Source organism: Musca domestica, unplaced genomic scaffold (assembly GCF_030504385.1).
Source record: "Musca domestica strain aabys unplaced genomic scaffold, Musca_domestica.polishedcontigs.V.1.1 13, whole genome shotgun sequence".
Classification (NCBI taxonomy): Eukaryota; Metazoa; Arthropoda; class Insecta; order Diptera; family Muscidae; genus Musca; species Musca domestica.
Window position 1 is genome coordinate 18,206,000 of NW_026712172.1, and position 22,322 is coordinate 18,228,321.

The window sequence follows — 22,322 nt, forward strand, 5'->3', positions numbered from 1 at the left end:
AAACTATCGAAGTGGAAAAAAACAATTTTCTCAAAGGCCCACTACTTTTCAGCCCTGGCCGAAATTGGCTTAATTTAAATTTGAAAAATTCCCTCAATATTTGCATTGAAAATAAAATAGATTTATGTTAAAAATTTTCTAAATTTTGAAATATTTTTCTCAAATGATCTCCTTTCGAAAAACAATTTTCTCAAAGGCTCACAACTTTTCAGCCCTGGCCAAAATTGGCTTAATTTAAATTTGAAAAATTCCCTCAATATTTGCATTGAAAATAAACTAGATTTATGTTAAATAGTGGTTTTTATGCCTCAAAAATCACCAAAATTAGCGAGAAAACTATCGAATTGGCATCTCTGGTGCTAACATACGGTTATGAGCAATGCTGCATTATACAGGCATGTCACAGAATGTAAAATCGTTCAAGAGTGAAAACGAAAACGGTTTTAGCTTCTCTAAAAAACGGAAAACGCAAAAATTTTGCGTTTTGATATCACTTTCAAAAAGCAGGGTGAAATTGAAATGTTTAGTGATTTTAACGTAAAAAATTAACAGAAGACACATACATTTAACAGAAAATATTGTATTAACCAAATTCTCTTAGAATGAACTTGTTTTTGGAATTTATTTTACAAAAAATCTATTATTTTTCTAATCCATGACGAAAACGCAAAAAAATATGCAGAAATGAACGGCAGACTTGTATTGTTGAATTATTGCCATATGTGTTGAAGAAGAAGGTGTAGAAATGTATAACTGACAGACCAAAAAGCAATGTCCCTTTTCTATTATAAAAAAGGGATTCGTCTTCGGAAGGTTTAACCATTCTAACGTGAGTTCCGTCAATGCATCCTACAATTCCTGGAATTTCATAATTTTCAAAAAAGTACAATTTCGACTATCTTTTTTCTTCGGAAGACATTCTTAATTTGATCCAATGTGGACAAATTTCAGCTTCAATTGCATTAATAACTCTCCACATAATTGTAGAAACTGTACTTCTCCCAAGGCTTAGCTCCACATCTCTACCTATAACTCCTTGAAATGCACCCGTAGCCAAAAACCTAAGCGTTGTTGCAAGCTGGATAATAGCCGGTATATTGGAACGTTTGAGGTGGGGAGAAATTTTTTCCAAAACTAAAACAAAAGCTTCTTTATTTAGCCGATAATAAGTTATAAATCTGTAGAAATAAATTATTATTAAAATACATTTGAAAATAACTCATTGCTGGTGGAGCCTTACTCTGCATTTGAGTGAGATAAAGGATCTGATGCGTTCCTCAATGTCCGGCGACGAATTTTTCAGTAGACCGCTGATTTATTTCTTCATCAGCAAGTATTGAAGCCCCTGGCATTTTTACTTTTGGTGTTTATATTATAAAAAACAATTTAAACTCCTTTTTTAATTGTCAATAATTTGTTTACGACTTTTTTTTCATGGAGTTACCATATTTTTATTTCAAAAATGTGAAATGATTTTTTTTCCGGATTAGTCAAAACGTACCAGTGCTGAAGAAGCAAAAGCAAATCGTAACGATTTGGAAAAGGTGAAATAAATCGATTTCGTAAAATTTCTGTGACATGCCTGATAGACTCTCTTTAATTTCATCTCTGTTAAGAAAATTCTCTGAGAGAATTTTTTAATGAATTTCTGTTTTTTAATTAATTTCTCTTTAATTTTTTTTTAATATAAAGAAATTTCAAAGAGAATTTACTTTCTTAAACCCTTTTAATAATTTCTTTATCATTTTATTTCTCTTAACAAATTTCTCTTTGGAAATTCCCTGAGCTGAATTCTATTCCGAAATTTCTCTGAGATATTCTACTTTATTTTATTGCCAAACCCCCCCCCCCCCCTACACTCCTTTTTAGAGAATTTCTAAATGTGGTGTAAAAATTCTCTCTCATTTCATTGCTCTTAAGAAATTCCCTCTCTAACCCCCTCCCCTTTTTTTTCACCACAGTACATTAACTCCAAACTAACTTCATTTCGATAGTAAAAAATCACCTGAAATCTCATTCAGGTGTAATTAACGCTTAGCTGATTACATGAAATCGCCAAACTTGCATTTTTCATTTGCCTCGTTACAAAATCATCTTGGATTTCATTTGAAAAATTGCATTTCTTTATTTTTTTTTCGTTTCTCTCTCTCTCTCACACACACACACACTGTTGGATAATTTATAACCACAGAGCAGAGCATGTCGCTGGAATTGGACCGCATTGTAACATGCATGTAATACCATTACAACTTACATTGGGACAACGTCCTTTGCACAATTGAACGCCACAGCTGACGTGTAGACGTTCTCGATCCGGAAATTTGAAAGCTGGAAATGTTGCCGTATAGGTTTTCTCCACCAAATCCTCCTCGTCGAGTTTGGACCAACCCTCTTCGGCCGGTTTGATGGTGGTGTGCAGGGCAGGCATGACCTGGAATTAAAGAAAAAAAAACAAAAAAAAAATTATAGAAAAATTGTTTAATTTTCAAAAGACCAAGATCTCAATTCCTTTTTCATGAAAATTTGAAATCAAGACTTTTTTAAAGAACATATTTTTCCCATCACTTTTTTTATGGAGCCCTGGGTTTTTGGGCTTTTTAGCCTTTTCCAATCAACTTTGAAAATTTCCTTACAATTTGCGTAGGAAAACGAATTGCTTCAAAAAATAAATTTTACCAAATTTTGAAAAAAAAAAGATCAGTTAAATATACAGACAAATTGTTTAATCTTCAAAAGACCAGGATCTCAATTTCTTCTTCATGAAAATTTAAAATAATTTTTTTTAAAGAAAATATTTTCCCATAGCTTTTTTTTACAGAACAAGAATCCTGGACTTTTTAGCCTTTTCCAATACTTGGAATTTAAATTTTAATTTTTCCGAATGCAAGATATTTCATGGACTTTTAATAAATTAATGAAAATTTAAAGGAAAATAAAAAAAAATTATTAATAAGCCCGAGACTTTTCAGCCCTAGCCAATGTTTATGTTATTGGAATTTTAAAAATTTTCCAAGTATCTACGTATTAAAGCTAATATGAAAAAATTGGCTTTTGTTTATGTTATTGGAATTTTAAAAACTTTCTTGGAATCTGTGTATTAAAGCTAATATGAAAAAATTTTTAAAGTGTGTTTTTTTTTAAATTTGGAAAAAAAGAAAATAATTTAAAAAAATAAAAAGCCCGAGACTTTTCAGCCCTGGCCTTATTTATATTATTGGAATTTTGAAAATATTCTAGGTATATGCTTATTAAAACTAATGGTTTAAAATGCAAAAAATTCTTAAATTTTGTTTTTTAAAAAAATTGGAAAAACCAAATAATTTTTAAAGGTCCGGTACTTTTCAGTCCTGCTCAGAAATCATTTAATTTCAAATTTGAAAATTTCCTTAAAATTTGCGTTGGAACTTTAACAAATTTTGAAAAAAAGATCAGGTAAATCTAAATAATTTTTTTTAATTTTCAAAAGACCAGCAACTCAATTCCTTTTTCTCGAAAATTTGAAATTAGGTCTTTTTTACAATATTCAAAAGCGATACTTTAAAAAAATCGCCGAAAAATTTAGCTAAAATCATCAAAATACCGAATATTGGGAGGTACCGTTATATGGGGGCTATACGAAGACATGGACCTGCACAGACAATTTTCTTTCATAGGCTGTAGCGTTCATTTCGAACTTCAAATACCAAATTTGAAACAATTCCGGTGAATAATGTCGCTAAAATCATCAAAATACCGAATATCGGGAGGTACCGTTATATGGGGGCTATACGAAGACGTGGACCTGCACAGACAATTTTCTGTCTTAGGCTGTAGTATTCATTACGAACTTCAAATACCAAATTTGAAACAATTCCGGTGAATAATGTCGCTAAAATCATCCAAATACCCAATATCGGGAGGTAGCGTTATATGGGGGCTGTACCAAAACGTGGACCTACATGGCCCATTTTCAATACCAAAAGTCCTGCAGATATAATATACATTTGAGTACAATTTTATCAATCTACTTTAATTCGTTCGGAAGCTAGAGTGAGTTCCACAGACGCATAGACGGACGGCTATCACTAAATCGACATAGAATTTTATGCTGATCAAGAATACATATACTTTGTGGGGTCTAAAATGTATATTTCGAGGTGTTACAAACGGAATGACAAACTTAATATACCCTCCATACTATGGTGGAGGGTATAAAAATGGATTTTTCTCTCTGAGCCCGAAACTTTTCAGTCCTGGCCAGTTCTCGGTTTATTAAAATTTTAAAAATTTCCTAGGGATCCGTGTTTGAAGCCGAATGGCCGTTTGAAATATTTTTTAATATTTTTTGTTAATTAGAAATTTTATAAAAAAAATTCTAAATTTCTCAAAGGCCCACAACTTTTCAGCCCTGGCCAAAAATGGCTTAATTTAAATTTGAAAAATTCCTTCAATATTTGCAGTGAAAATAGAATAGATTTAAGTCAAAATTTCCTAAATTTTGAAATATTTTTTCTCAAATTATCTCCTTTCGAAAAACAATTTTCTGAAAGGCCCACTACTTTTCAGCCCTGGGCAAAATTGGCTTAATTTAAATTTGAAAAATTTCCTCAGTATTTGCATTGAAAAAAAACTAGATTTGTGTTAAAAATTTCCTAAATTTTGAAATATTTTTTTTTTCAAATTATCTCCTTTCGAAAAACAATTTTCTCAAAGGCCCACTACTTTTCAGCCCTGGCCAAAATTAGCTTAATTTAAATTTGAAAAATTCCCTCAATATTTGCATTGAAAATAAACTAGATTTATGTTAAAAATTTCCTAAATTTTGAAATTAGTTTTTTTTTTCAAATTATCTCCTTTTTAAAAACAATTTTCTCAAAGGCCCACAACTTTTCAGCCCTGGCCAAAATTGGCCGAATTTAAATTTGAAAAATTATCTAAATATTTGCATTGAAAAAAAACTAGATTTGTGTAAAAAATTTCCTAAATTTTGAAATATTTTTTTTTTCAAATTATCTCCTTTCGAAAAACAATTTTCTCAAAGGCCCACTACTTTTCAGCCCTGGCCAAAATTAGCTTAATTTAAATTTGAAAAATTCCCTCAATATTTGCATTGAAAATAAACTAGATTTATGTTAAAAATTTCTTAAATTTTGAAATTAGTTTTTTTTATCAAATTATCTTTTTAAAAACAATTTTCTCAAAGGCCCACAACTTTTCAGCCCTGGTCAAAATTGGCTGAATTTAAATTTGAAAAATTTCCACAATATTTGTATTGAAAATAAAATAGATTTGTGTCATAATTTCCTAAATTTTTATTTTTTTTTTAAATTATCTCAACACTTTTCTCAAAGGCCCAAAACTTTTCAGCCCTGGCCAAAATTGCCTGAATTTAAATTTGAAAAATTTTCTCAATATTTGCATTGAAAATAAACTAGATTTATGTTAAAAATTTCTTAAACTTATTAATATTTTTATATTTTTTTCTCAAATTTCGAAAAACAATTTTCTCAAAGGCCCACAACTTTTCAGCCCTGGCCAAAATTAACTTAATTTAAGTTTTAAAAATTTCCTCAATATTTATATTGAAAATAAAATAGGTTTATGTTAAAAATTTCCTAAATTTTGAAATATTTTTTTCTCAAATTATCTCCTTTCGAAAAACAATTTTCTCAAAGGCCCACAACTTTTCAGCCCTGGCCAAAATTGGCTTAAATTAAATTTGAAAAATTCCCTTAATATTTGCATTGAAAATAAAATCGATTTAAGTCATAATTACCTCAATTTTGAAATTTGTTTTTTTTTTCAAATTATTTCCTTTCGAAAAACCATTTTCTCAAAGGCCCACAACTTTTCAGCCCTGGCCAAAATTGGCTTAATTTAAATTTGAAAAATTTCCTCAATATTTGTATTGAAAATAGAATAGATTTATGTCGAAATTTCCTAAATTTTGAAATAATCTCCTTTGGAAAAACAATTTTCTCAAAGGCCCACTACTTTTCAGCCCTGGCCAAATTGGCTTAATTTAAATTTGAAAAATTTCCTCAATATTTGTATTGAAAATAGAATAGATTTATGTCGAAATTTCCTAAATTTTGAAATAATCTCCTTTGGAAATACAATTTTCTCAAAGGCCCACTACTTTTCAGCCCTCGCCAAAATTGGCTTAATTTAATTTTGAAAAATTTCCTCAATATTTGCATTGAAAATAAACTAGATTTATGTTAAAAATTTCCTAAAATTTGAAATATTTTTTTTTTCTCTAATAATCTCCTTTCGAAAAACAATTTTCTCAAAGGCCTACTACTTTTCAGCCCTGGCCAAAATTGCCTTAATTTAAATTTAAAAAATTTCCTCAATATTTGCATGGAATATAAAATAGATTTATGTTAAAAATTTCCTAAATTTTGAAATATTTTTTCTCAAATTATCTCCTTTCTAAAGTACTTGGAGGGCCAGTCCGAGAAATAGCATTTTTTTTTCAAACATTTAATTATCAAAACAAAAATACATTTCAACTTTCGCTTTCCATTGCATAAACTGTATACAGCATGCACTCACTTGTTCATGTTTGCAAAATTCAAACAAAACATGAAATAAAAATTTTAAATACCTTTCAGGCTGGGCAGTATCTTTGGAGTTAAACAATGCAGTGCAATTTTTTTTGCAATATTTTTGCCGGTTAAATATACACCAAGCGTAAATTTCGTATATACTTAAAAAACAACAACAACAGCAACAAATAGTGTAAACTACTTAACACAAAAAATGCGATTGCATAGACGACGCATGGGCCCATGGCGGGGTAATGAACTTTCAAAGAAGTCTCCTCAAATGCTGGGCCAGACATTTGTGGTAAAGTGTGTAAACTGCACACAATTGCAACGAGCTCAAATATTAGATTACATCATTGTTTGTTTGGTTCCGTCACCCGAACAGCAAAAAAAAAAAAATGTGAGAGGGGTAATATGATCACATTAGAGAAATAGAAAAAAAAATCCGTCATAATATTGTTTTTTAATTATTTGCTACACTTTTTTATGCCCATTCACACTCACACACACACACACATGGGTGTAGGTATGTGTGCGTGGTTGGCTGGTGTAATTTTAGCCGCCTGCCTTGTTATCATGTTTTATGATTTCATTTCGGCCCCAACATCTTCATACACAACTTTTATGAGCTGCCGAACACCAAGAGTGTGAGCGAGCCATGAATGCAACATGTCTTGTGGGGGCCCTTCAATGATTCAACAACCCTGGATGTCAAGTTCAATGTTTTTTTTTTCTTCACCAATTCTTTGAATTGGCCATGTGAAATTTTGTCACAATGGGTGGTAAAATGTGGGCACAGTGGGTTGATTTTTTCAAAAGGGGTAGACTTGCAGAATCACAAAATTTAAGAAAAATTAAAAAAAAAATTTAGAAAATTTTAAAAATAAAAAAAAAATTGAAGCCCGAGACTTTTCAGTCCTGACCAATATTGACTTATTTTGAATTTCAAAAATTTCCTCAGTATGTACGTCTATAAATGAAGTTCCGGACGTTTAATACTTCAAAAATTTCAAAATTTTTCATCAAGCCCGGGACTTATCAGTCCAGACCAAAAAACTTTTTTTTAAATTTAAAATTTTTTCCTGGTACGCCTTACCGTAAGAAACTGCCAGACATATTTTTCAGTCAACCTTTGTTCCAAAAATATAAAAAAATCCAAGCCCGGGACTTTTCAGTCCTGGCCAATATTGACTTATTTTGAATTTAAAAAATTTCCTCAGGATTTACGTGTAAAAATTAAGTTCCGGACGTTTAAAAATCCAATCATTTTCAAAAAATTTTACCAAAAATATAAAAAAAAAATCCAAGCCCGGGACTTTTCAGTCCTGGCCAATATTGACTTATTTTGAAATTCAAAAATTTCGTCAGTATGTATGTCTATAAATTAAGTTTTAGACGTTTAAAAATCCAAAATTTTTCCAAAAAAAATTACCAATCCCGGGACTTATCAGCCCTGACCAAAATTTATTATTTTGAATTTAAAACATTTTCCTGGTATACATTACCGTTAGAAACTGCCTGGCATATTTTTTTAGTTTATCTAAGCAAAAATGGAATAAAAATCAAAGATTTCAAAAATTTTCCAACAAGCCCGGGACTTTTCAGTCCTGGTCAATATTGACATATTTTCAATTTTAAAAATTTTATTAGTATGTACATTTAAAAATGAATTTCTAGACGTTTAAAAATCCAAAATTTTTCAAAATTTTTTACCAAGCCCGGGACTTATCTGCCCTGATCAATTATTATTATTTTTTTAATTTAAAAAAATTTTCCGGTATATATTACCGTAAGAAACTGCCAGACAATTTTTTTTATTTTATCTAAGCAAAAATGAAATAAAAATCAAAGATTTCAAAATTTTTCTACCAAGCCCGGGACTTTTCAGTCCTCGTCAATATTGACTTATTTTGAATTTTAAAAATTTCCTCAGTATGTACGTCTATAAATAAAGTTTTGGACGTTTAAACATCCAAAAAATTTCAAAATTTTTTACCAGGCCTGGGACTTTTCGGCCCTGACCAAAATTTAATAATTTTAATTTAAAATATTTTCCTGGTATATATTACCGTTAGAAACTGTTATATATATTTTATTTTTATTTTTTCTAAGCAAAAATGAAATAAGAATCACACATTTCAAATATTTTCCAACAAGCCCGAGACTTTTCAGTCCTGGTCAATATTGATATATTTTCAGTTTAAAAAATTTTATTAGTATGTACGTTTAAAAATAAATTTCTAGACATTTAAAAATCCAAAAATTTTCCAATTTTTTTTCAACAAGCCCGGGACTTATCAGCCCAGACCAATTATTATTATTTATTTGTTTATTTATATTTTTTGTGAACATTTTCCTGGTATATATAACCGTAAGAAACTGCCTGGCATATATTTTGTTTCTATTTTGTCTAATATAAAATGGAATAAAAATCAAACATTTCCAAAAATTTCTACCAAGCCCGGGACTTTTCAGTCCTGGTCAATATTGACTTATTTTGAATTTTAAAAATTTCCTCAGTATGTTCGTCTATAAACAAATTTTTGGACGTTTAAACATCCAAAAAAATTTCAAAATTTTTTTCCAAGCCCGGGACTTATCAGCCCTGACCAATTATTATTATTTATTTATTTTTACTTTTTGTGAACATTTTCTTGGCATACATTACCGTAAAAAACTGCCAGACATATTTTGTTTTTATTTTATCTAAGCAAAAAATAAATAAAAATTAAAGATTTCCAAAATTTTCCACCAAGCCCGGAACTTTTCAGTTCTGGTCAATATTGACTTATTTTGAATTTTAAAAATTTCCTCAGTATGTACGTCTATAAAGGAAGTAATGGACGTTTAAAAATCCAAAAATTTTCAAAATTTTTTCACCAAGCCCGGGATTTATCATCCCACATTAAAATTTATTATTTTGAATTTAAAACATTTCCTTGATATAGATCGCCGTAAGAAACTGCCTGACATATTTTGTTTTTATTTTATCTAAATAAAAATGGAAAAAAAATCAAAGATTTCAAAAATTTGCCAACAAGCCCGGGACTTTTCAGTCCTGGTTAATATTGACATATTTTCAATTTTAAAAATTTTATTAGTATGTACATTTAAAAGACAATTTCTAGACGTTTAAAAAACTAAAAATTTTCAAATTTTTTCACCGAGCCCGGGACTTATCAGTTCTGGCCAAAATTTATTATTTTGAATTTAAACATTTTTCCTAGCATATATTACCGTAAAAAACTGCCAGACAATTTTATTTTATTTTATCTAAGCAAAAATGGAATAAAAATCTAAGATTTCAAAAATGTTCTACCAAGCCCTCGTCAATATTAACATATTTTGAATTTCAAAAATTTCCTCAGTATGTACGTCTATAAATGAAGTTTTGGACGTTTAAAAATACAATAATTTATCAGCCCTGACCTAAATTTAATATTTATTTATTTTTCTAATATAAAAATTTGCCGGGACTTTTCAGTCCCGAATTTAAAAAAATTCCTCAGAATGTACGTCTATAAATGAAGTTCTAGACGTATAAAACTCCAACAATTTTTAAATTTTTTTACCAAGCCCGGGACTTATCAGCCCTGACCAAATTTTTGACAATTTTGACTTAATTTGAATTTAAAACATTTCCTCAGAATATACGTTTCAGAACTTTTTTTCAGCCAAACTTTGTTCAAAAAATATTTGAACTCTTCAAAAACCCTTAAATACTGACGAACATTTCTGAATCTGCCAAAGGCCGGAACTTTTCAGACCATGTCAAACTTAATTTCTTTTTTTTTTGGAAAAATATTTATAATATAATGGACAAAATATAATTTTATATTTGAAATCGCTAGATAAGATTTGATTAGTTACAAAATACAAATTATATCACTGGTACAGGACTTTTCAGCCCTCGCCCAAATTTCACTTAATTTACATTGGGAAACCATTCTTGAGTAGTGCATTTGAACATTTGAAAATTCGATAAATTAAAAAAAAAAATATATATCACAGGCCCGGGACTTTTCAGTCTTGGCGAAAAATGACATAGTTTCAATTTTGAAAATTTCCTTGAAATGTCCATTGTCTTAATCCCCATAATAAAACAACATTATTTTTGACTTCTTCGGAGAAAAAAAAAAGAAAAATACAATTTTTATCACTGGCCCGGAATTTTTCAGCCCATGTCAAACTATTTATTTTTTGGAAGAAATATTTGTCAAATACTCCAAAAAAGAGATTTAAGATTCAAAATTTGCGGCGGAAAATTAAAACCACTTAAAATATAAATTTTATCACAAGCTCGGGACTTTTCAGTCCTGGCGAAAAATGACTTCATTTCAATTTTGAAAATTTCCCTGATATTTGCATTGAAAAATGAATAGTTTTTGAAAATATAACAGCAATATTTTTATTTTATATAGACGTTGAGTGGAACTTCTATAGGCCTACCATCGACTAGACCCCCAATTTAAAAATTAACCTTTTGCTAAATTATAATTTTTTTAAGTTTTGTAGAATAAATACAAATGCCATGCCGCCAATTAACTATCCAATAAATCCTGCATTGTCCAAAAATCCCAATTTTATCCCAAGCCCGGGACTTTTCAGTCATTGTCAAAATGTCTCTAATTTTTGGAAAAACACTTTTGACATCATTAAAAATGACATTTAACATTCAAAATATTCCCCGGAAACTTCCAACCATTTGGAATACAAATTATATCACAGGCCCGGGACTTTTCAGTCCTGGTGAAAAATGACTCAATTTTAATTTTGAAAATTTCCTGATATTTACATTGTAAAAAGTTTTATTTTCCATAATAAAACAATATTATTTTGGACTTCTTCAGAAAAAAAAAAACGGAAAATAGAACTTTTATCACAGGCCCTGGACTTTTCAGCCCTGGCCAAAATGTCTCTGATTTTTGGAAAAACATTTGTGATATCCCTAAAAATATTATTAACATTCGAATTTTTTCCAGAAAATTTCCGATCATTTAAAATACAAATTATATCACAGGCCCGGAACTTTTCAGTCCTGGCGAAAAATGACAATTTAAATTTTCGAAATTTCATTAGCACTTGCATTGGAAATCGTGTAAATTTTTGGCAATAAAATATAATAAAATAGGTCCCTAAAATGGTGGAGGTTCAATGGTCCTTCCTTCAAGGAAGGATTTTTTTGTTCTACACTAACAAGAAAACTAAGCCTAGGTCAAAAACTCGTAATTGTTTGTAAAATTTTAAAATTATCATTAAACAGTCAACGATTTCCAAAAATTCTTCAAAAGCAAAATATATCACAGGCCCGGAACTTTTCAGCCCTGGCCAAAAGTGACTTTATTTCAATTTTGAAAATTTCCCATACATTTTGCCAATGTTAGCAATAAAAATATGATGAAATAGATCCCTAAAATAGTGGAGCTTCAATGGTCCTTCCTTCAAAGAAAGACTATTTTACCTAAAAATTTTCACAAGCCCGGAACTTTTCAGCCCAGCTCAAAATCTCTTAATTGTTTGTAAAATGCCTAAAAATATTATTTAACATTCAAAATCTTCTAAATTTGACATTCAATCATTTAAAACACAAATTATATTACAAGCCCGAGAATTTTCATCCCTGGTTAAAAGTGACTTTATTTCAATTTTAAAAATTTCCCTAGCATTTGCGTTGCAAAATGTGTCATATTTTGTGTTTAATATTTTCAAATTATTCTTTTAAATAAAAATATAAAAAATTGAAGCCCGGTACTTTTCAGTCCTGACCAATATTGACTTATTTTGAATTTAAAAAATTTCCTCAGGATTTACGTATAAAAATTAAGTTCTGTACGTTTAAAAATCAAATCATTTTCAAAAATTTTACCAGGCCTGGGACTTATCAGCCCAGACCAACATTTTTTTTTAATTTATTAAATTTTCCTTTTGTATACTGCCTTTTTTACGGTAAGAAACTGCCTGAGATATTTTTTATTTTATCTAAGCAAAAATTGAATAAAAATCAAACATTTCAAAAATTTTCTACCAAGCCCGGGACTTTTCAGTCCTGGCCAATATTGACTTATTTTGAGTTTCAAAAATTTCCTCAGTATGTACGTCTATAACTAAAGTTTTGGACGTTTAAAAATCCAAAAATTTTCAAAAAAAATTACCAAGCCCGGGACTTTTCAGCCCTGGCCAAAAATGACTTTTTTTTATTGTCCCGGAACGCCCGGAACTTTTTAGCCCAGCTCAAAAACTCGTAATAATTTGTAAAATGCCTAAAAATATTCGAAATCTTCCAAATTTGATATCCAATCATTTAAAATACAAATTATATCACAAGCCCGGGACTATTCAGCCCTGGTCAAAAGTGACTTTATTTCAATTTTGAAAATGTACCTATCATTTTCAGCCCATATTAAAATCTCTTCATTGTTTGTACAACGACGCTTTTAGAAACCTTCCAAATTTGATATATAATCATTTGGAATACAAATTATATCACAAGCCCGCGACTTTTCAGCCCTGGCCAAAAATTACTTTATTTCAATTTTGAAAATTTCCCTAGCATTTGCGGCGGAAAATGGGTTGATTTATAAAATAAAAAATCTTTATAGATCTCTCAAAGATAGTGAAGCTTCTATGGCTCATTCAGAAGAATTTGCGTATTATTTTAAAATTATTTTTTTAAATGACATTTTTATTATTATTTTTCAAAAATTATTTTTGTTTTTTGATAAACAATCCATTGTGGATTTCATGGCTCATTAGCTTGAATGTTCGATTTGAAGAAAGCGCGTGTTTTTTATTCTTCACTGATGAGAAATCTAAATTTTTTTACAAGCCCGGAACTTTTCAGCCCAGCTCAAAAACTCGTAATTGTTTGTAAAATGTCTAAAAAATATTATTTAACATTTGAAATCTTCTAAAATGACATTTAATTTTTTAAAATAAAAATTATATCACAAGCCCGGGACTTTTCAGCCCTGGTCAAAAATGATTTTATTTCAATTTTGAAAATTTCCCTAGCATTTGCGGCGGAAAACGGGTGGATTTATAAAATAAAAACTATTTATAGATGTTTCATAGATAGTGAAGCTTCTGTGGCTGCTCGAGAAGAATTGGTGTATTATTTTCAAATAATTTTTTTTAAATTAAATTTTATTGGTATTTTTTTTAAAAATTATTTTTGTTTTTTGTTCACAAGTCCATTGAAGATTTCATGGCTTTAATGCTTCATTTGAAGAAAGCGCGTGTTTTTTATTCTTCACAGGCGAGAAATCTAAAATTTTTTACAAGCCCGGAACTTTTCAGCACATTTCAAATACTCGTAATTGTTTGCAAAATGCCTAAAAATATTATTTAACATTCGAAATCTTCTAAAATGACATTTAATCATTTAAAATAAAAATTATATCACAGGCCCGGGACTTTTCGGCCCTGCCTAAAAATGACTTTATTTCAATTTTAAAAATTTTCTTAGCACTTGCGGTGCTAAATGGGTGGATTTATAAAATAAAAAAAATCTTTATAGATCTTTCATAGATAGTGAAGTTTCTATGGCTTTTCAGAAGAATTTGTTCAATTAAATTTTTATTGTCCCGGAACGCCCGGAACTTTTTAGCCCATCTCAAAAACTGGTAATAATTTGTAAAATGCTTTAAAAAAATATTATTTAACATTCGAAATCTTCTAAAATGACATTTAATCATTTAAAATAAAAATTTTATCACAAGCCCGGGACTTTTCAGCCCTGGCCAAAAGTGACTTTATTTCAATTTTGAAAATTTCCTGAACTTTTCATGGGTCAAAAAATTCGTAATTATTTGTAAAATGCCTAAAAATTTTCGAAATCTTCCAAATTTGACATCCAATCATTTAAAATACAAATTATATCACAGGCCCGGGACTTTTCAGCCCTGGCCAAAAATGACTTTATTTCAATTTAAAAAATTTCCTTAGTATTTGCGGCGGAAAATGGGTGGATTTATAAAACAAAAATTCATTATAGATTCATAGATATTGAAGCTTCTGTGGTTCTTCTAGAAGAATTTGTGTACCTTTTTTAAATTTTTTTTAAAATAAATGTTTTTATTATTATTTTTCAAAAATATTTTTTTTTTCACAAAATTATTGTGGATTTTGAAAATTCCCTAGCATTTGCGTTAAAAATGTGTGGATTTTTAAAATAAAAAATCTTTATAGATCTTCCATAAATAGTGAAACCTCTATGGCTCATCCAAAAGAGTTTGTGGATTTTTTTTCAAATTATTTTTTTAAATTAAATTTTTATTTTTATTTATTATTTTTGAAAAATTATTTATTTTGTCTTCACCAATCCATTGTGCATTTTATGGCTCATTGGCTTTAATGCTCGATTTGAAGAAAGCGCGTGTTAATTGTTACCACACATCAAGCCGGCTTTTATCCACAGCAATTCTCTTCGGTGTTTGTGTGTGTTTTTCGTTTGTTTTCATGAGTTCTTTTATTATTTAATAAAGGGTACTGTTAAGTACTTTAGGTATGCTTGTTAAAAAAAAGACTTGGCTATAACATGCGTTGTTTAAAAAAAGACAAAAAAAAAAAATAATTACTTCAGCTACTGTCTACCGGTTATTTGTCATCAAAAGTTGCTTTGCTGTTGGTTTAGGGAGTTTCCCACAGCTATTTGTAGTTCACTTTTTCTTATTGTTGTTGCTGTTGGTTTGTGTTATGAAAAAAATTCCCAGCAATTTGTTTTTGCAAAGTGATAATCAAAAAAAAAAAAAAAAAAAAATGAAGACTGTGTAATATTTCACTTTTTTAATGGATAAACATTTTATGTTTTCGAAAAAACAAAACATTACTTCCGTAAGAAAAAGAGAAAATAAATCATTTTTCTGAGGGGCGAAGGGTAATACGGAAGTAAAAAAGAAATATAAATAATTTGGAATTGAGAATGGATTACAAGAATATCAAATTTATTAAAAAAATATAATAATCAAAAGACTTAAGACACAAACGTTTTGAATGAGAAAATGTTTTGAGGAATTAAAACTCTCTCTCTCACTCTCTTTGAATTATTACTGAAATGGAACAAAAGACTTAAGACACAAACCTCTTTTATTTGATATTGCTCTGTTTGAGAGTTGGTGCTATCAAAATTACACTCTTTCTCTCTCATTTAATTATCTAAAAGAACAAAAGACTTAAGACACATACTTTGTCATTTGCTACTGAGGAGCACTTAACAAATTGATGCAATGCAGTTATATTCTCTCACTCCCTCCCTCTCTCTCTCTCTCTCTCTCTCTCTCTCTCTCTCTATCGTTTATTACCACAATGGAACCAAAGACTTAAGACACAAACCTAGTGCTTTTATCCAAAGGAACTTATAAATACGATTCAAATTGGGAAAATGGTAATAATTTGAAAACAAATAATTTTAATTAAAATTTCTTTTAATATCGGGTGAGATGAAAAAACTGCAACCAACTTCAGACTGCTGTCATTTCTAAGCCACTCGTTCGACAGCTGTTAAAATTATTCCATAGAAAGCTCATTATATTGTTTACCAGCGTAAAAAAAACATTTTGTTGAGAATTTTCCAGAAAAAAAGTTACGGTGCCAGTACATAAAAAGCTTGAAGTCATGGCTAGGCGTATTAATGTCAAATTATAATGGAAAACGACGGCAGAATTTTAGTGTGGCTCTGTAATCCCTTTATGAAATGTCACAAAATATGCCTAGCCATGACTTCAAGCTTCTTATGCACTTGTACCTTTCAAGTGTGATAGTGTGATTTCTTTATATTTGGCTGGAAAACTACAAGTGGCTATCGCTAGAGCCCGCCAGCATTTAAATGTGAATAAATTTGTTTGTGTCTCGTACCATCGCTCGTTACCGTGATACTGGTAGCGTAGCCCGAGGAAGTCAAGGAATTGGAAGGAAGAAAGCTTCAACATCAGCAGAAATAGTTCGAAAAGTAAAGAAGCGACTTGATCGAAACCCATCGCGTCGCAGTGGCTGAAAAATGGCTCGTGAGATGAACATATCGCAATATTCCATTCGGCAAATATTGAAAAATGAGCTCAGGGTAAAGCCATTGAAATTCCAAAAAAGTGCAAGAACTTACACCGCAACAGAAACAGAACAAAAAATAGACTCAAAAGAGCTTTAAGAGTTGCTTCGCTTGGCCGAAAGTGGTGAACTACCGAATTTGGTTTTCTCCGTTCTCCAATGAGAAAAAATTCGTTGTCCAGCAGTTTGTAAACAAACAAAATGATCTGTTTACTTGCCAAAGAGGTCAGCTGGAAATGTGCCACTTTCGGTTGGCCACCAGAACTCAAGCGCCGGCCATGGTGATGGAGTGGGCCAACATAACAGCCGATGGTCGCTCTCCGCCCGTATTAATCGACCGTGGTATCAGAATAAATGCCGAATATTATCGCAAAAATATACTGAAGGGTGTATTAAAGCCTTTTTGCCGCAGACCTTGGACATTCCAACAGGAATCAGCACCATTTCTCACTTAGCACGCGCCACCCAAGAATGGTTACAAAATGAGGTTTCTCGCTTCATTTGCAGCCAATCCGTTGGACTATTGTGTCTGGAGTTTTTAAAAAAATACCAAAGTGTCGATCACCTCAAACAAGCGCTTCGCCGGGAATGGGCCAAAATACCGCAGAGCAACATTCGGCCAGAGTGTGACGGTTTCATAATTCATACCAAAGGTGACCAATTCGAACAAATCTAAACTTGGATGGGTATTCAAAATTTTGGCCCTTTGTGGGGAAGGTACCAGAAGGAGTGGTCCGATCTCAACCATCTTTATAAAAGATCTTGTGTTGGTGGAAATATTGAGATATGCCTGGTCTGAATGAAATCGCTTGTAAATTTCGCGTTTTATGAGCTTCATGTATATTCACAATTTTTGACGGTTTGTGGGGGAGGTACCAGAAGGATAGGACCGATATAATCCGTGAAGATCTTGTTCTGATAGAAATATTGAGATGTGCCAAGTCTGAATGGAGTCGGATGTTAATTTTGCGTTGTACGAGGTTCGTGGATATTAAAAATTTTGACCCTTTGTGGGGGAGATACTAGAAGGAGATGACCGATATGTTCCATCTTCACAGCAGATCTTGTATTAGTAGAAATATTGAGATGTACCAAGTATGAATGGAATTGTATATTAATTTCGTGTTTTATAAGCTTCGTGGATATTCAAAATTTTGACCGTATGTGGGGAGCTACCAGAAGGAATGGTCCGATCTCTACCATCTTTATAAAAGATCTTGTGTTGATGGAGATATTAAGATGTGCCAAGTCTGGAATGGAATCGGATGTTAATTTCACGTTTTATGATCTTCATGGATATTCAAAATTTTTACCCTTTGTGGTGGAGGTACCACTAGGAGTGAACCGATATTTCCCATTTTCACCGATATATCCCCTAGTAGAAATAATGGCATGTGGGAAATATGAAGAGAACCGAACGCTTATTTCGGATTTTATAATAGTTCGGGTTATTCAAAACGTTGACCCTTTGTGGGCGAGGTACCAGAAGGAATGGTCCGATCTTTACTATCTTTATAACATATCTTATACTGATAGAAATATTGAGATGTACCAAGTATGAATGGAATCGGATGTAAATTTCGCATTTTATGAGCTTCATGGCTATTCAAAATTTTGACCCTTTGTGGGGGAGGTACCAGAAGGAGTGGACCGACATTTTCCATTTTCGCAACTGACATAGAACTGATGCAAATATTAGGATGCGCAAAGTTGGAGAAATATTGGATAATTATTTCTCTTTTTGTACAGAAAATATATTTTTTGAAAATTCCGAGCTTTTGTGGGGGAGGTATCAGAAGGAGTGAACCGATATATTCCATCTTAACATCAGACTTTGGGTTGATAAAAATATTGGGATGTCTGAAATTTGAAGACAATCCGTCTCTTATATTACATTTTATAAGTGTTGCAATAATTCAAAATGTTGACCCTTTGTGGGGGAGGTACTTGATGGAGTGTACCGATATTGTCCATTTTCGCACCTAACCTAGCACTGACGCAAATATTAGGATTTGCAAAGTTGGAGCACTATCGCAGTGTCCATTTTATTTCTGTGCAGAAAATATATATTTTTGAAAATTTCGACCTTTTGTGGGGGAGGTACCAGAAGGTGTGGACCGATATTAACCATCTCCGAACTTGATCTAAGTTTGACAAAAATATTACGATGTACCAAGTTTGGACCAAATCGGATACTCTCTTCGAGAGTTATTGTGCGCAGCAGCCAGACGGATGGACATCGTTAGATCGACTCCAAATGCCCTGAAACGGATTTGGTCCAAAAAGAAATAGGGTCCAAGCCGTTATTTCTATGAGGCACGTTTTGGCCGTATCAAATGATATATATCAGCTCTAGCCATATGGCTGAGGGTATAAAAATCTCTTTCTCTCTTTACTCTTGTTTATTTCTCCAATAAAACAAAAGACTTAAGACACAAACCTAGTGCTTTTATGCAGAGAAATTTATAAATACGATTCAAATTGGGAAAATGGTATTAATTAGAAAACAAAAACATTTTAATTAAATTTTCTTTTAATTTATAAGAAATCGAAAGTAAAAACTTTCCCTCTCTCTCAAACGAAAGACTTAAGACACAAACCTTTTTAATTTGATATTGCTCTGCTAAGGAGTTGATGCAATAAAAAAATTCGCTCTTTCTCTCGCTCTCTCTCTCTCATTTAATAATACCACAGAACAAAGGACTTAAGGCACAAACCTTACCTTTTGAAACTGTGGAGCACTAAACAAATTGATACAACAAAAATCGTATACTCTCTCTCTTCTCTCTCCCCTTGTTTATTTCTCCAATAAAACAAAAGACTTAAGACACAAACCTAGGGCTTTTATGCGGAGAAACTTATAAATGAGACTTAAATTGAGATATTTTTCTTAGATTTAATTTTAAATATTTTATTATTTTTTTTTTGTCTTTAAGAACAAATAATATTAATTAAATAAAAAAAGAAATCTATTGATCAAAATATCTCCCAATTCTTTTCACTATTACTAACCTCATTATTTTTTTTTTCTTTTCATATTTTTTTTTTTAAATATTTCTTCGCAGCAAAATACGAAATATTTCCGTTAATCCACTGGCATTTTGTTCTCCCCATGGCACCCTTATAAAATCAAAACTTTAATTCACATTTAAACATTTCATGGCTATTATCTGTCTAATTTGATAACTCACTTTCACAAAAAAACAAACCCACCGAAAATGACTTATTTAAAATTCATATTTCGAAAATAAAAAAAAATTCTTAAGAAGACTTTAATGAAAGGGAAATTATGATTTTTTGATTCATTCAAGCTATACATCGCCTAAAACCATCATCATTTCATTCTTTAACGGATGTTTTAAACACAATTTATTTTAATTTATGCGTGCATGTGTGTGTCTGTGCTCACCAGGTGTGAAGTGAGGTGATTTGTTCTTTATATTGTCTTCAGGCTATTATAATTCATGCAGTACAGTGAGAAAAATACAGGGGTTGGATATTTCTAATATTTAGGAATTTTAATAAAAAAAAAAATATTCCTTTAGGAAAACGGCACAGAAATATTTTTTACTCGAAATTCCCAAATTTCCAAAAAAAAAAATTAATCAAAGTTTTCTTTTTAAAAAAATGGACCTTCGGTCAAATTAAAAATTTTTAAAATATTTAAATTTTCCAAATTTCAAAAAAATATATAAAATAAGATATAATCAAAAAAAAAATTTTTAATGGACCTTCGAATAAAATAAAAATTCCCAATATAACCAACAAAAAAAAAAAAAAAATAATAATTTAAAAAAAATCTTGTTTTTTATGTAATACAAATTTTATCACTGGCCCGGGACCTTTAAGCCCTCGAACAAATTTCACACAATTTAAATTTAGAGAATTTATTTTGCATTGGAAAACCATTCTTGAAAAAAAATAATCAAAGTTTTTCTTTTTTTTTAATTGGTCCTTCAATCAAATTAAAAATTTTTAATATATTCAAATTTTCCAAATTTCCAAAAAAATATATAAAATAAGATATAATCAATTTTTTTTATTGAACTTCGAAGGAAAGATCTTTGATCTCCTCTCGATATTCGGTATTTTGATGATTTTAGCGACATTATTTACTGGAACTATTTCAAATTTGGTATTTGAAGTTCGTAATAGATACTACAGCATAAGACAGAAAATTGTCTGTGCAGGTCCACGTCTTCGCATAGCCCCCATATAACGGTTCTACACGATATTCGGTATTTTGATGATTTCAGCGACATTTTTCACCGGAATTGTTTCAAATTTAGTATATGAAGTTCATAATGAATGCTACAGCCTATGACAGAAAATTGTCTGTGCAGGTTGACGTCTTCGTATAGCCCCCATATAACTGTACCTCCCGATATTCGGAATTTTAATGATTTAAGCGACATTATTTACCGGAAATGTTTCAAATTTGGTATTCGAAGTTCGTAATGAGTACTACAGTCTATGCCAGAAAATTGTCCGTGCATGTCCACGTCTTCGTATAGCCCCCATATAACCGTACCTCCCGATATTCGGTATTTTGATGATTTTAGCGACATTATTTACCGGAATTATTTCAAATTTTGTATTTGAAGTTCGTAATATATACTACAGCATAAGACAGAAAATTGTCTGTGCAGGTCCACGTCTTCGTATAGCCCCCATATAACGGTACCTCCCGATATTCGGTATTTTGATGATTTTAGCGACATTATTTACCAGAAGTGTTTCACATTTGGTATCCGAAGTTCGTAATAGATACTACATCATAAGACAGAAAATTGTCCGTGCAGGTCCACATCTTCGTATAGCCCCCATATAACGGTACCCCCCTGAATTTCGGTATTTTGATGATTTTAGCGACATTATTTACCGGAATTGTTTCAAATTTCGCATTTGAAGTTCGTAATGAATACTTCACACTATGACAGAAAATTGTCTGTGCAGGTCCATGTCTTCGTATAGCCCCCATATATCTGTACCTCCCGATATTCGAAATTTTAATGATTTTAGCGACATTATTTACCGGAATTGTTTCGAATTTCGCATTTGAAGTTCGTAATGGATACTACAGCCTGTGACAGAAAATTTCCTCTGCAGGTCCACGTCTTCGTATAGCCCCCATATATCGGCACCTCCCGAATTTCGGTATTTTGATGATTTCAGCGACATTATTTACCGGAATTGTTTCAAATTTGGTATTCGAAGTTCGAAATGGATACTACAGCCTGTGACAGAAAATTGTCTGTGCAGGTCCACGTCTTCGTATAGCCCCCATATAACGGTACCTCCCGATATTCGGTATTTTGATGATTTTAGCGACACTATTTACCGGAACTATTGTAATTTTGCCATTTGAAGTTCGTAATGAATACTACAGCCTCAGACAGAAAATTGTCTGTGCAGGTCCATGTCTTCTTATATCCCCCATGTATTGGTACCTACCGATATTCGGTATTTTGATGATTTTAGCGACATTATTTACCGGAATTGTTTCAAATTTGGTATTTGAAGTTCGTAATGAATACTACACACTATGACAAAAAATTGTCTGTGCAGGTTGACGTCTTCGTATAGCCCCCATATATCTGTACCTCCCGATATTTGGAATTTTAATGATTTTAGCGACATTTTTCACCGGAATTGTTTCAAATTTGGTATTTGAAGTTCGTAATAGATATTACAACCTGTGACAGAAAATTGTCCGTGCAGGTCCACGTCTTTGTATAGGCCCCATATATC

At 31.1% G+C, this 22,322-nt stretch overlaps 1 long non-coding RNA gene across 1 annotated transcript; it reads right to left on the bottom strand.

Moving 5' to 3' along the window:
* Positions 1-954: 954 nt before the first annotated feature.
* LOC131800776 (uncharacterized) lies at positions 955-1,576 on the bottom strand. Its single transcript, XR_009341535.1, has 2 exons — positions 1,241-1,576; positions 955-1,178 (listed from the first exon to the last, which is right to left on the bottom strand). It is a non-coding gene; the product is annotated as an uncharacterized LOC131800776 (long non-coding RNA).
* Between the last annotated feature and the right edge of the window lie 20,746 nt (positions 1,577-22,322).